The sequence below is a fragment of the Suncus etruscus genome, chromosome 20, assembly GCF_024139225.1.
Source record: "Suncus etruscus isolate mSunEtr1 chromosome 20, mSunEtr1.pri.cur, whole genome shotgun sequence".
NCBI classification, from domain to species: Eukaryota; Metazoa; Chordata; class Mammalia; order Eulipotyphla; family Soricidae; genus Suncus; species Suncus etruscus.
In genome coordinates, this window is record NC_064867.1 from 21,418,051 (window position 1) to 21,435,043 (window position 16,993).

The 16,993-nt window shown below is 33.4% G+C and overlaps 2 protein-coding genes across 2 annotated transcripts in view; one reads left to right on the forward strand and one right to left on the reverse strand.

Annotated features, from left to right (window-relative positions):
- Positions 1 to 16,993, reverse strand: part of KCNH8 (potassium voltage-gated channel subfamily H member 8) — a 389,068-nt gene that overhangs the window by 272,377 nt on the left and 99,698 nt on the right. The gene's annotated exons all lie outside the window — the stretch shown is intronic.
- SATB1 (SATB homeobox 1) overlaps positions 1 to 16,993 on the forward strand; it is a 1,007,816-nt gene that overhangs the window by 25,994 nt on the left and 964,829 nt on the right. The window lies entirely within an intron of this gene.

Below are 16,993 nucleotides of genomic sequence, written 5' to 3' on the forward strand. Positions count from 1 at the left end.
AGTTTTGCAAAGAGCAGAGTAGAAAGCTCATGACTTATAAACTTCTCACCATTATAATTTTTTCCTTTCCTGAATTTATAAAACTAAATTATATAAAAATGTGAACTCTTCCAATCCTGAGGACAGGTATAGGCTTAAGTAGAAAGTGACAGAGAAAGGTTATGGCCTATATGGGGAAATTCTGATTTGTTGGCAAAACTCTCATTAAGTGGAATTTTATTCCCTTAAATACAGTAAATTACCAAACAAGTAACCAACTGTGGTTCAAATTTTATATCTTTGTAAAAAATTTTTATGAGGCTATTTTAAGACATAATAACATTATAAAACTTTGGGGGCTGAAGCGATAGCACAGTTTAGATCCTGGCATCCATATGGTCCCCCGAGCCTGCCAGGAATGATTTCCGAGTGCAGAGTTAGGAATAACCCCTGAGTGTTTGGCCAAAAAACCAAAATAAAACAAACAAAAAAAAAAAACCCCAAATGCTTTGTTATATAGGTCCAGCAAATAAAGCCATCCAATTCTATAAGTACCCATATTCTCCAAATATTTAAGTTTCTCCCTAATTCTTCTCCAAGTCATCCTAGAATTTACTTGCAATTGTGCTTAATAAAATTTGTTTTTACTTTTAAAAAAACTGAAATAGGTACTTTCAAAAACATGTATACATATTTGAGAAAGGAATAAATTTAGATGTGTTTTCATCATTTCCCCCTTACATTTTTAACCTTTTAATTTTAATTTTTTTTTTTTAGTTTTTCGGGCCACACCCATTTGATGCTCCTGGCTAAGCTCTCAGAAATCGCTCCTGGTTTGGGGGGACCATATGGGAAGCCAGGGGATAGAACCACGGTCCTTCCTTGGCTAGTGCTTGCAAGGCAGACACCTTACCTCTAGCGCCACCTCGCCGGCCCCTTAAATTTAATTTTTAAGGTAACATATAGCTAGAGTGCTCATGCATTTTCTATTCTTTCAAGCTTTGCTTATATCTGGTGGAAGCTAATGAGATTTAATGTTTTTCATACTTTTTCATAGTATTTTCCAGCACCTTATCTATCTGCTGTATTTTCTACTACTCTGCTTTGCAGTACATACATGAGATTAAACAGAAAAGATAAGTGATTTTACAGGAGATAATTGAGTAAGTCAAATAACAGGAAACATAAGAGTAATCTAATAGTTATAGATATTCCATGACTGTAATATTAGTGTGTTTCTATTCTAGTGTTCTTATAATAATGCAGAAAGAGAGTGAAACTTAATTAGGAGATATCCATTAAGTACAGGTGTCCGGAAATTTGTAGGAGGTACAGGTAAAGAGATGACAGTAACCGAGAAACAAGCCAATGAATTGAATGCTGACTCTACATTAAGAAACTGAAATGGTAGGAAAGAAGTCAAATACATTGGACAGGCAGAAATATAGCAGGCCACATAACAACTGCTGTTTATTGAACAGGCAATCAAGTTAGCATTTTGTGTTCTGAATTTCTGGTCTTCACAGCAGTATCTAATGGTAAGTGCCATTATTGGTGAAGGGAATTGAACTAACCTAACAATGCTACACAGCAATTTTAAATGTTCTTAGATCTATAAAATCTCTGCAAAGGGCAACATAAGTATGGTGAAGCTAGGATGGCGTTTTTGTCACCAAGTTAAATGCTTCTCAAAAAGCTTGCTTCTTAACCTAACTAACTCCCTTTGGAATCCACTGGAATTCTGTGTTACTTATTACAGTTGCAGTTTCTCAGAAATCACCTTATATTTATTTAATTGGAATGTCCAGTAGATGGAGGTCAGAGATTTTTCATTTTAATTTGTTTATTAAATGAGTAATCTACAAATTCCACAATTTGTCCACAATTCAATTGTTTCAGGCATTCAAGTTCCAACATCAATCCCACAACCAGTGAGACCTTTCCTCTTCCAATTCCCCATTCCCAATGTCTCCCAACCCCAGGCAAGCCCCTTATCAGGCACAAACAATTTTACTTTATACTGCTTGCTTCCAGAATAATTATAGAAATGGCATGTGCAATTATCAGCAAATAGCTCAATAAAAGTCAGTTTGTGATGATTGTTATGCAATATTAGCTATGTAAATAAAACCTATAATCATTTAATGCAATATAAGGCCGACTCTCGTTTATATAGTTTTCAACTCTTACTTTAACTATATTGCATTTACTTTGATTTGTATTTGTTGAATATAATAATAATCCTGACTTCTCTGTCATTAAAACTATTTTAATTATTCTCTAATACAGAGTTTGCATAAAATTGCTAGAGCCTACAATTATAACATTAGCAAGAGTGAAGAGTAATAGGAAATTTTAAAGTGAAAAACTTGATAGGCTTAGAAAAGTATAAAGTATTTGAAAAGATGAATACAACATAGCACATTGAACTTGAAAGAGATGTTAATTCATTATTAGAAATGTATAAAATCCCTTAGCAAGTTAAGGAGTATACATACTGTCCTTAAACTAACAAAGAGCATACACAAGTATCATGAGTGAATGCCATACTCAATGCCATGTGCTTTGAACAAAATCACTGTGCATATCATCAAGACCTTTTAGCTTAATAGACGGAGGTTCAGCTCCTATACCTTAACTGCAACTTGCATAGTAAATATCTTCTTATGAATGAATATGCATTCAATTTATAAGATTAGGACACATTCTGTTCTAAGTAATGACTCCTTTAGCTTCGTCATTTTCTGTAAGATGTTCAATAATTATCTCAGTTCATAAAATGATAATAGTTCAATTTGGGGAGGATTACAAAGGTCAGTATCTAACATAATTAATGCCTATTAAGAACTCTCTCTCTGAGATGTGCTATCTTGTGCTTTCCCAATGGTATTTGATGCTTTTCAAAAATTTTAGTGTCAAAATTGTGACTATGAAAGACAGTCAACTCACTTCATATATGGATTTAAAACCTGCTTAATCTCACTATCTAGAAAACTGATACAAAGAATATAAAAGTTTATCAATATCTTGTTTTGAATATATTAATGACATTCAATAAAAGTATTAAATTTAAATTCCATAGCATAAGGTATTATCTGTTTAACATTTCACTTGACTCTTTACCTGGTTTTTGGCATATAAAAATCTTCTTTCAATATATTTGCCTTATACACACCCAAACCAGGGTTTGGTACTCAGGTTTCAGAATCATTTTCTGACCAACTTATCTAAATAGATTACATTTTTATTTATTTATGTCATTATAGTCTGTTTTTACTTTAAGAGTATAAAATTTTAATAGTATTACATCAGTTAGCTTACTTATCATTTCTCAGCCACCCACTCAAAAGTACACTATACACTAAACTGTAAATTCCCAAAGGAAATAGACTTTGCATATCCTGTCATCAAGCACATTTCAGCTGTGTTTACCTTTTTTTAATAAACAAAGTTCATCATGCCCATGCTTTTTCTTTAGAGAACAGCACTAGTATATTTGAGTTCTGTGACCTAACATAGCAGTTACCTAACCTGCAACATACAAAACTACCTTAATGTGAGAAAAGAGAAAACATTTAATACTTTTGGACTTTAGTGTCTTCATCTTATAAAACAGGTGTTGATTATTCCTCCACATCAGATAACTAGTTTAATGCCCAAAATATAATTTTATTAAATAATTGCTATAATTTTTGTCACAATTTTGGGAGGTTTCTCATAGGTCTGAGAGCCTCACTGGCAATTCTCAAACTAGGCTGGCAGTTCATGTACAAAGGCACATGATGCTGGTCAGACTCTGGGATGTCAGGCATACTAGGAGCACCCTGCAGAGCTGCAGTGCTGAAGGCCCCAAAGTCACACCTAGAGGTCCTTGGATACACCCAGCAATGCTCAGTGTATTTTATGGTAGTAGGAATAGAACTTGATTCCAATGCAAGCTAGGCATGTACCCCAACTATCTCTAGCCTCTAAATAGATTATGAAAGAGCAAGGGCGAATCAAGTTAGTTAGAGGTTTAAATAAGTATAAGTAATAGAATTATTAAAATTTTTACTTGTCATTATATGACTGATTTAATAAGTCATGTCCAGTGAAATATTTAAATAAGTCCATTTGAAGCTAATCAGAACAATATTTTTATTTCTATTAATGACAGGTGAGTAAATGAATGCTCTTAAAACCCAAACTTGTACCCATCTATCTTCTCTTTCACCTATTCTTACCTGGAAAATAAATTGTAGTATCTCAAGTTATGGAGGTTATTTTGGACCTTAAAACAACATATTGATATGTAGCAAAATTAAAGAATGGGGAAAGTCTAGAATATTTATATCTATTATTAGTAGAGCAATATCTAGTCTTAACTTGTAAAAAAAAACCTAAAGAAGATATGTTTAAATCTAACTAAATAAATAATTATTTCAAAAATATTTGAATTTTCTGATATTAGAAGTTAAAAGCTTTCCTAACTGAATCTTACCCAGTTAGGAAGATATCTCATTCATTCCTGTTTTTAAAACTTAGAACTATAAGTTGAATAATGATGTAATAATCAATACACTAGAAGTTACTTAGCTAATTCTCTATTTGGGGTATCCTATGTTTTCTTGGTAATTTCTAGTTCTATTTCTGAATAAGTTTTGATTTTAGGCAAAGTTACAGTATTTTGAAAAAGGCTTCTGGATTGAATAATGACTGTGAGGGAACCTGGGAGATGGTTCAAAGGTAGAAACATGCTTTGGTTGCTGGAGTCCTGAGTGCAGTTCCAGGTACAGCTCGATCACTTGTGCACTGCAAGGCATAGTCTGTGACTACCACTAGGTATGAAATCAAAATACAAGCAAGACAAAACAAAAGATTATGTGATAGATGTTCTCTTGCAGCCTACAACTAGACATATACAGTAACTGAATGACCTTGAGCTGTGGCCATAAGCACACGTATGCCCATTGATTAAAATAACACTAAGGTAAGTGCTACATGAAATAAACAAATACCACAAAGTCACATTTTTCTAACACATATTTTTGTTCTTTTTTTATGTTAGACTACAATTTTAGAGTCTAGAAAGTTGGGTAATTGGTTCTTTTGCGAATGTAAAGGCTCTTCTTCATTGTTATTCATCCACACTTGGAAAGCAAGCAGCATTTGCTCAGCATGTGGTTATTAAACCACACACACAAAAAAGAGTTATTAACTTAAACAAATAAATTCTCAGAAAGGGGTGCACGTGTCTACAAAATCAAAGGCTTGAAATAATCTCAACCTCCTTTTCCTTTTTTTGTGTTTAATGATTGCCTGATTTACTATTTTTCTAGTCCAGAGATGGAAAATTATACTTTCATATATCAAAAGCATATATAAGAAAGAGCAGCTTTGTTTTAAATTTGTTCAGAAAGCAGAGTTTAGACCCCAGAGTGGACATTACTTGAAAAAAGCCTCATCTCATCAAGAATATAATTTTTTAACAGCTAAGACTGTACAAAAGTTCCCCCGGACACCTCAAATATTGTGAGCTTTTATTACCAATAGTACTTATAATTAGATGAATAGCTGACATAAATGCAATAAAAAGAAAACTACAATGATCAGAGAAAAGTTGGCCTCATGACTTCAAAAGCCAGTTAGAAAATTCTGAAGAAATATTTTTATATACTTTGCTGAAAGATTTTCAATCACTAAATTCTTTAGAAATTATATTCAAAGTCCAATTAATTTGAAAATTCCTAATCATAAGCTTTATAGATATACATATTATATATATATCATTATAAATATGTGTGTATAAATTTTCAATTGATTAACAGTCTCAAAATAGATCCATCTTTCCTAAACAATAGAGATAGGATTCAGGTTGAAAGTACCTTGAAAGAAAAGCTCACAGCCCTGAGTCTACATTAAGCATTGATATGTAAACTTTGATCAGATTTAATAAGTTAGTACATATATTTCCTTATTTTGCTTTTATTAATTTTCTCGAAACTCAGGATTTTCAACACCTAAATTTATAATGATTCCAGTTATATGCTGATTTTTGTTTCTAGATATTTATAAAAGTCACTGTACTCAAGGAATGAGGTGCTGTCCAGTACATTATGCCTATTCAGGTAATAGAAATGCATGTTAGTGTGCAAATGCAGAGTTTTTGTTTTGTTTGTTTGTTTGTTTGTTTTTGGGGTCACACCCAGCAGTGTTCAGGGCCACTCCTGGCTTCAGGCTCAGAAATCGTTCCTGGCAGGCATGGGGAACCACACGGGATGCCAGAACCCGAACCACCATCCCTCTGCATGCAAGGCAAATGCCCTACCTCCACGCTATTTCTCTGGCCCTCATTTTGTTTTGTTTTGAGCCACACCTGGTAGTGCTGAAAAACTAGTGTGATCGGCAACTCAGAGGTTGCTCCTGGAAGTACTTGCAATGCTGAGGATCAAACTCAGGGTTGTGTTACACAAAATATCTGCTTAGCCCATGTAGTCAAGGGCAGGGTTTTATAAGTTCTCATGCCATTTGCAATGAAAAGCCAAGGTTGCTATAATATTAAGGTTATATTCTAATCAACCTCATCAAGTGTGGTTAGCTCAGGATTGTGTGGAGATTTAAATTCTGTTTGTACTGGACTCAACTTGGAATGAGCCTTGGGATATGTCTACAGGACCTGTGCCCTCCCATTAAATGGCCATTCCAAGCAATTTTTAAAATAATTAAGTATAGAAATAAAACGAATGAGAAAAACCAATGCCTGCACTTGCTGTCTTGACATGTATAATTTAATTTGACTATAAAAGATACAATTTTTGTATTCTTATTACGTATTTTATAGTTCAGAAGATATTCAAATATAAATGAAATTACCTCCAAAGAATTGGTTAAATAATAAATTAAAGTTAAAATGGATTTTAAAGCTGTATAATTTTTAACAGCTATATTAAAATATTTTAGCATAATGAAAGTGTGGAACAAAATATTGGCCTCGCTTTACTGTACAAAGGTAAAATTTTATATTTAAAATTTACAGGTTTACTTTTTTATTTTCTTGTCTTGGATATATCTATTTACTCATGTTCTATTTAAATCTATTTGTGAATATTATGCTATTTTACATAATTTATGTGTAGGTGTTTTACATTGCCTCATCTCAAACTTAGATATGATCTTTCTCTGCTAGTGATTTCAGCAAAGAAAGAGAATAAATGCAAAAGTTGCTTAGAGTATAATAGTTTTAACTAACTTTATATGTGCTACTATGATTTATAATAAGATAATATAAACTATTTAATAGCATGCCTAAAACCGTACACACATACACAGTTTTCCTTGTATATACCTCCTAAAACTATTATTGTTTACGAAACAATAAGGGCAATGGTAAAATCTTCTGTTATAATACTTAGCTTTTGTACTCGAATCTCTAGTATAGTAAAGAGAAAAGGAGTAATAAAAGTTAAATAAGCAGCATGTACATCATAGGAAGTCCTTTATAACCACATGTAAGTATATATTAATGAGACGATTTTTAGAAAACCCCTAATGTTAGGACTGCTGTCAAGAGTGACAATACATAGGAGGTGGCAACTTTTACCCCACTTTCATCTCCACCTGAAAGAGGAGAAAGAACAAAGTTTGAGAAAATAATCTATTACTAGAGACTATATGTACAACATAATAATGTCTCCTTTTCATCCTTCAAAACTAAATTTAAGAGCTTTAATATTGGTGAAGACCCATAAGATTATGTAAAGGATGGTCACCCAAAGAGGACACAGGAGCTCCATGTTCATTTCCATACATTCATTCCCCTATGCACCTCTTGCATCTTGGCTCTTCTACGAATGTAATATATAAGTGTATATATATATATATATATATATATATATATATATACATCTATATGTATATATACATATATATTTACTTTGGGGGCCACACTCAGCAATGCTCACGGGGTTACTCCTGTCTCTGCAATTAGAAGTCTCTAATGGCAGGCTGAGAGGATCATATGGGATGTTGGGAGATTGAATCTGGATCAATCCGGGTCGGCAGTATACAAGGCAAATGCCCTACCACTGTGCTATCACTCCAGCCCCATGAGATATATAATTTTTAAATCAATTATTTGATCCTAATTGTGTGAGTGACTTTAGCAAACTAACCAAGCCCAATGAAGGTGCATGAATCAGAATTCTGATTTATAGTGGTTACAAAAGCAGATGTCTGAATTGATATTTGAAATGGGTGTGTGTTATTTTATAAAAAGAAGATTTGGGATTTGATGTTAAATTGTAGAATGTCCAGTGAGTGTCAAAGATTTCATAATGAAGGGAAAATCTCAAGCATATTCTCTAAAGAAGGTGACAGATTTGGAGTTTAATATAAGAATAAAAGAGATAATCTATGGTGTCTTCACTAAGCATCAATATAAATACAGATTGTGTGGTTTTATTCTCTTATGATTTTCTGAATTCTCTTCTTTTTTCTTTTTGGTGGGTGGATTACAACTGGCAGCGCTCAGGGGTTACTCTTGACTCTGCGCTCATAAATCACTCCTAGCAGGCTCAGGAAACCTTATGGGATGCTGGGAATAGAACTCAGGTCTGTCATGAATTGGCAATGTGCAAGGCAAAAGCCCTACCAATATGCTCTCTCTCAGACCCCAAGAATTCTCTTCTTATATTTCAAACTTTAACTAGTGAATTATTTCCTCACTTTCAATCAAACAAACATGTCCCAATCAATATCTGTATATATTGAATGTATATATATTCTCTCTATATATATGTATATATATATATATATATATATATTACCCCCATTAATCTACAAACCACATGTCCCTAAAAAAAGTACTATGGTAATTATCTTAAAGAAATGAACAAGATGGAGAGGGATAAAGTATGGAATAAAGGAAGAGACTAGATAGCATGTGCTATATCAAGATTCAATTTACCATCCCTTGTTACTGTTGTTGTTAAAAGTCATACAGACCCAATGACCCATATAGGAAGACTTATTACTAATAATAAGATAGACCAAGAACTTTTATACATTTCCTCACGGCTCCAGTGTTCCACACTAGTTATTGATTCTGGAGTTCTATGGAAGTGAAACATCTTTTGGAAAATCTGTGATGCCATCTGTATATGATTATAAGATTGCTATTAGTCTAACTAGGATGTTTGGGATTATGCCACCAAGCCTTTCCCTGCCCTCTCTCATGACAATTTTCCTTCTGGATACATAAAAATATCATTTATTCAATGACCTACTTCTTTAAAAGCATCTCTAAGTACAAGGCCCTATTTCCCATATGAGTATAATCAAATATGATCTGAAATTCAGTTTTCCTGGTTTCAATTTTTGGCCATTTTCTCTAAAATAATTGTTGAAAAAATTAGGTCACTTCCACTAGCGTACCTTTTACTTAGCACCTTTGATTACAGTGAATTTGAAATACCTGAAATAGTGAGAGGTATTATATTGATGAATAGTGGTAATTTTAAGAACTATTTGTTTATTTTATATTTATCTCTTCTGAGGTAAACAAATTATAACTGTGGTATAATTTTATTAAAACATTAGTTTATGCTATTAAAAACATAGTAAAACATTGAAAGCCAAGTGACCAACACTTAAGAACCTATTATCAAAATTAATGATTTCCACTTATTTCTAATATTACATATGCAGTTAATATTCCTTTCTCAGTGCTAGGTCCTCTCATTTGCTTATTATTTTTGAGGAAAAAATACATTTCTGGAGGGGATATAAATACAAAAAAGCAAACACAAAAACTTTGTTTTAAATTGTCAGATTTTTTTGTATTTGAGCAATTACGCATTCTACACATTTTATTCTAAAATTATCTATTTCTAAAATTCACAAAACCTGTGAACTTTGTACTTCAAGAAGGAACCTGATCAAACTGGGAATAGAAAAGGGGGCTGAGGACCAATCTTGCACTTCTGGGTGCCACTTAATCTACTGAGGGGACCTCTTTTTGAAGTTGATCTACCAAACATTTTTGTATTACCTGCTAAATTACCTATGGTTTACTATAGTTCATTTCTTAATTCTACCGAGTATGTGAAAATAAACCATAAGACCACAAGATAAATTAGGTGCAGGAAAGGAGCTTTGTGTTTAGAACACATTCAAATGGCAAATATCATCTGTTTTCTAGAAACCTGGTTTTCTCAGATTAAATCTTTCAACATTAAATATCTTTGCAAAAAGCGATTTTTAGTATATGACTCTGAGAGGAGGTTATGGCTGGAAAAATAAAACTAGGAGTCAAATTATCTTCTTGACAACCAAACAGATGACATACTCCAGTTACATCAGGACATTTGCAATCGATTGATGTAAATAAATCTACAGGTGTGTTTTGTTTGCTGATCATGTGGAAGACTTCCCTTTCACCGTGAATTTTTCTCTAAAACACAATGAAAACTCTCTGTAGTGCTAATTCCTCTCCAATACTTTCTTTCTAAAATTAAATTTCAAATGAGCTATAATAAGTAACAAACTTCATAAGTGTGCAATTTATTTCAAATATTTTAAATGTCATTTAGCATAGTAACCTCTGACTCAAGAAAAATGTCATAAATTCTCTGGTGAAATGCATTTACCTAGCAAGGGCATCTGTAGATGTATCTAAGAGAAAAGAAATGTTTGCAAATGGATCCAGAGAAATAGCACAGTGAGTAGGTTGTTTTCCTTGCATGAAGCCAATCCAGGTTATCCCTAGTATCCCTTAGAGACCCTGAAATTTCTCAGCAAGAGTATTGGTAATTTTGTTATCTAAAATTTGACTCCAAATATGAAATAATTCTCTGCTTATTCATAGTGTTAAACATAACTGTTTAATCCTCAAGTTTACAAAACTGATAAAATTATCAATCATAAATAAAAATTATTCACTTAGATTGAAATAAAACACTATTTAATTTTTATAAAAATGTGCACTATTCCCCCTTCTAAGAAAACAATTCCCAAACCTGGGAATAAATTTCACTAAAATTCAATTTATTGAAACACAGTCTGTTTGGTCAACATCTTCAAAACTAGATTTTTGTATGTGAGATATAAATTATTGTACGGTTATTTACTTCTACCACTACTTTTTCTATCTTAAACAACATTAAAATAAAAACAAAAGAGGTAAGAGCCAAATAAGAAGTAACATTTAGAAGAAGAATCAATGGCCCCAATGAATAATTCCAGACTGGTTGCAACTCAACCTGATCAACATCTTCAAAAGCTCTTAATTTGTAATTGAAAGCTCTACTTTGGCTTTGTCATTTACTTCCTCATGACGAATGTAGCAGTTCATTATTCTCCAAACTTGGATACCCTATCTACAAAGTGGCATTGTCTGAGTAAAATAGTGACAGCCTATAAACATACATGATACACAATAGCTATTCTGAATGTGAATCATTTTCATAGCTACTAGGAATAATTGATTTAGTCTAGCTCATAGGCCTTTTCATAGTTTTTCATAGTTAAATCGGTCAATGTGGCTTGATTCATAATTGATCAACTTATTATTCTGCTTTTTATCTACTTTAGAAAATAAACTGGTGAATAAAAATGAAAACATATTATTGTTGATGTAATACATGGAGAAAACTCCATTCTGTTGGCTGGTAATGATCATTTTTTATTGTGAGTCACAGAACTCTCAGAATGTGTACATAGATATTTATCCTATTTTCCCACAATATTGTATATTATGGTTCCATTGAGTGGCCCTTAAATTTCACCTCTGTGACACTCTTATTCAAAAAATATGAAGATAATTATTTTAATTTTAAAACTTTCATCTGTTAACAAAATAATTTAGAGATTCCAATAGTGCTTAATTTAAGCCTAACATAATTTAGTGGGAAAACGATGGCCTGAGAGTTAAGAATGTTGATTTTAAAGACCAGATAGGTAAACTTTTCTGTAAAAGGTCAGAAATAAAATGTTTTGAAACTAATCTAATATTTGTGTGAATACTCAACATTGCTAATACTTAATGATATAGCAACTATAGAAAATTCTTTAACAAGCAGTCATAAAACATTATTTTTTTGGTTATTTTCACCTATTTAAAAATGCAACCATTCATGTGTTGTTTAAAGATGAGAAGTAGTAAAATAAGGATTCCATAACTTTGCTCTTGAATTGTACTTTTGGACTCACTTTTGGTTTGTCCATTTGTAGATATGACCCAGTGAAAACTACTCTACTTTCTCCAGTCAGGGATATTAATTGGGCCCAAAACTTGTACCTCATTCACATAATTATGTGGTGTGAATAAAAATTCATGAAGGCACATGTCATTATGTATGAAGGTTAACCTGACTTGTAGTTCCCTTCCAACTAAGAAACTTTCTTTTCCTAGACCTCATATATAGTAGACAAACAAGACACTTGATTCCAGAAATGTTCCCAAGTCCTGACTTCTTAACTTCAGTGTTACCCAAACTTCAGAATTGCCACAAGAACCTACTGTATAGTACAAAATGAAAGTGTCACTAAATCTTGGGCAAAAATAAGATGTCTTAAAAGTTTTGGTAATTGCACATTTACGCAAAGCCCTTTTTTTCTTCATCTTCCTAGGACATTTGTAGTTGATATATAGAGAATTTGTGGTTGATTGTAATCAAGGCTGACACTGAAAAATGTGTGTATTTCTTATCAAGCTTTGAACTTAAACAAAACAATTGCTGAAGCCAGAGTGATAGCACAGAGGTAGGGCAATTTGCCTTGCACGAGGCCAACTCAGGACGGACCTGGGCTCGATCTCTGGCATCACATATGGTCATCCCAGCCTGCCAGGAGTAAAATCTGAACATAGAGCTGGGAGTAAGCCAAACACCACTTAGTGTGGCCCTAAAACCACACAAAAAAGACAAAAAATGTCATCTTTAATCATAGTACAAACCTATAATAATCATTAAAATGATAATGCTACATGCAGTAAGTACTGCCATATTTGCTTGAACTGCTAATCTGCAGATGGTACAGAAAACTGTATGGGATCTTAACTTTAATGTTGATAGCATAATGATCTTTCATCCCTGTGAAAAGTTAGAGCAAGTGATGGTCAAAATAGAGAACATATTTGGTCATGAAGAAAAGTGCTACTGTCATAAATCTACACATATAGGTCAGTAGAATATAACAGACATAATTTAATAGAATAGAGAACCCAGAAACAAACTCTCTTCAAAAGATCAAATGCTTTTCCACAAGGGGCAAGGCCATTACTTAACCTTCAGGGAGGATATAAAACCTAGACTTTGAATTCCTGGCTACTGGCCAGTGACCTGATAATCTATCTTAATAGTTATGTGGTGTTGCCTTTATAAAAACTTAAAAAGATATTCAGAAATTCCAGGTTATGAATATGGGGAGATTTAGGAAGTGTCTTTTTATTTAATTTTTCTTGGATTATACATATATTATCAGTGATCTAGCAAATCAAAATTAAAATAAAATGAAAGGAGTCCTAAGTGACATTTCAAAGCTGTAGAAATGTTTTTATCTTTAAATATAGACCATCTTGCAGTCATAATATTTTCTTTTTTAGGGGGTCACACCCGGCAGCACTCAGGGCTTACTCTTGCCTCTAAACTCAGAAATCGCTCCTGGCAGGCACAGGAGACCATATGGGTTGCCGGGATTTGAACCACCATCCTTCTGCATGCAAGGCAAACACCTTACCTCCATGCTATCTCTCTGGCCCCTAGCAGTCACAATATTTTCTTTTTTTTTTTTTTTTTTTTTGGTTTTTGGGTCACACCCTGTGACGCTCAGGGGTTACTCCTGGCTATGTGTTCAGAAGTTGCTCCTGGCTTCTTGGGGGACCATATGGGACGCCGGGGGATCGAACCGCGGTCCGTCCTAGGCTAGTGCAGGCAAGGCAGGCACCTTACCTCCAGCACCACCGCCCGGCCCCCCGTCACAATATTTTCAAAGCAAACTTTGTTCAGGTGAACAAGTAGATATTACTAATTTCCCATAAACTTTTCAGCAGTTTTTAATGAATCACACTGTCAAGTCCTTCATAAACCTACCGGCTATATAAAGGTCTCTAATTTGGATCAGATACTGACATAAAACAGTTCATTTAATGTAGAAGAAAAATAGTCTTCATTTAAATTAGGCTCTTCTATTTTCCATGATTTTTTTAAAAAATAAATTTACTTAGAAATTGCTCAGAAAATAACCACTTTATGTCAATTAATCTCAATAGCAATTTGACTGTCTTTTAAGATATGCACACTTTCCACTACAGGGAATAATAAAATCAATAAAAAATGTGTCTGACTTCATTAATTCTTCTGTATACTACAAACATATTTCAAATAATTTTATTTTATATCTTATTATTCCTGACTTTGTGTATCATCTTAACCTCAAAAAAGATATGAAAGATTTAATATGAAATTATACATACAAACATTAAAATTAATTTCTTTTCATTTCTATATATAGCTAAAAGAGAAGTAAATATTGTAAATAGTGAGCCATTGAGATAATGGGCAGTAAGTTTGAGGGTTACATAGATTCAAAGAGAAAATAAAGGCAAAATGCTTTGGTACCTCAACAAAAGTTAGTGGAGAATTGTTGAGACAGGCCTTTGCTATCTGCAGAGAACTTTAAGGCCTTAAAATAAAAGTAGTATAGTAGTACAGTAGGATCCTATTGCAAATAAACACATATAAATCACACAATTTAAACTCAACATGAGAATGCATATAAGTAGATAAGCAAATAACTTTTAGAAAAGGGGGACAAGAGAGATAGTCCAGTGGGTAGGTGCTTGCCTTATAACCATGCTACTCTTTGATCCTAGGTCCTATGGTCCACTGAGCATAGCCAAGCATAATTTTTGAATGCAGAGACACCCCTGAGCATCACTGGGTATGATCAACAACAAAAAATCTTATAGAAAAAAATAAGTGGAACATAAATTATCTGTGGAGCCTGAACAATGATTGAAATGGTTTCAATTTATGTTTATTTTTGGTTTGGGGTTTTAATGTAAACATAAAGCACTTGTTTCATCAGTTTTTTCCAGTACTGAGTAAAATCTGTGATAATTAAACTGAAAATGTTAATCAGTAAATCTGATCTCTTTCACATTGAATCTTTTGTTTTGTTTCTGTTTGAGATCACATCAGAAGAGCCCTATCCACTGTGTTATAACTCCAGTCTTGAATCTTACATATGGATTATGTGTAATGATCTAAAGAACAGTGTGTGACTCAGTTCTAATGATCTATAATCAGATTATGAACCTCAAAAAGAAATTTTGGGCTACAGTGGCAGTACACAGGTAGGGGGCCCGCCTTGCATGGGGTCAAGTAGGATTTGACTCTCCAGTTTGATTTTCCAAGCCCATCAAGAGTGATTCCTGAGTGCAGATCCAAAATTAAGTCCTTTCTACAGCCAGAAATGTGTGACCACTCCACACACACCCGGAGCGCCAATAAAACAAGAACAAAAAAAAAAAAAAAGAATTTTCTTTTCTTGTAATTCTTACCCAAAATGTTAGCAATATTTTAGTGGAACCCATCAAGTAATATATCCAAAACTCCAAATCATAACTCCTGAATCAACCATTTTACTTGTTTATTATGTAAATGACTCATTTAATAGAGAGTTACAGATGCATTTAATTTAATAGAGTTACAGATTTAATAGAGAGTTACAGATAAAGACCACCAAATATTTGTCCTAGATAAGGAAACAGATTTAGAGATGTGACTTTTTTGGTATAGTTCTAAAACGTTTTTTATACTATGAAGTTCAGAAATTTGGTGTCTGTCTTGCCTGGGCCAATATAGAAAAGGCAGTAGGAATTATCTATTTATTTCCTTATTTGTTCACTTATTCTAATTATAGTTTAGGTATTGGTTAAATGTTTATGGCTTTGATGTACACAGCCACTTTACCTACTATCATCAAAGTTTCCAAGACCCCTCCCTTTTTCTTCTGATATTTCTTCCTTCCTTTCCTACTTTCTCTCTTAGACATAGGCTTTATCTGTCAAAAACATTTAAGAGCAAGCTGGATAATAGCAATTAATCTATATTTATTTGTATATCAAAGCATGAGGCTTAGTGGTCTCAAAATAATAGGCTCACAATTTAGCTGAAAAATTATTATGAGCCACTTACTTTCATAAGAGCTTAAGATCACTATTTTTCCTGGAGTGCAATTTGTTTAAAAGGTTACCAATTATTTGTCATGGTACAGTTTCTTTACAAGGCTTATTAAATGTCTTCTGAACCTTTTAGAAGTTAGGTGAATGCTTAGAAATACCAAACAAAATTATAACCTATATACAAATGCATATGCATTGACTTATTCCAATTAATAAATTCTAGTTGAAATGGAAATTATTAAACATTTCATCCCTATTTTTCCTCCTAGAAAGTATGGGAATTTTGGCTTTTTATGACTATTTTTGTTTGCCTGGGGGCAAACCATGGGATGCCAGGTCAGACACACACAAGAAAAGTGCTGTCACTACTGTACTACAGCTCCAGCCCCAATGAGGCTTCTTGTTTTTGTTTTTGGGCCACAAATGGTGACACTTAGAAGTTAATCCCAGCTATGCACTCAGAAATTACTCCTGGGAGGCTCAGGGAATCATACGAGATGCAAGAAACTGAATCTGGGTTGGCTATGTACAAAACAAATGCCCTATTCATGGTGCTATTTTTCTGGCCCCAAATGGCATTTTTATTTTTTTATAAATATTTTTATTTAAGCACCATAATTGCAAACATATTTGTAGTTGGGTTTTAGTTATAAAAAATCAATAGGGCCCGGAGAGATAGCACAGCGGCGTTTGCCTTGCAAGCAGCCGATCCAGGACCAAAGGTGGTTGGTTCGAATCCCAGCATCCCATATGGTCCCCCCGTGCCTGCCAGGAGCTATTTCTGAGCAGAAAGCCAGGAGTAACCCCTGAGCACCGCCGGGTGTGACCCAAAAACCAAAAAAAAAAATTAAT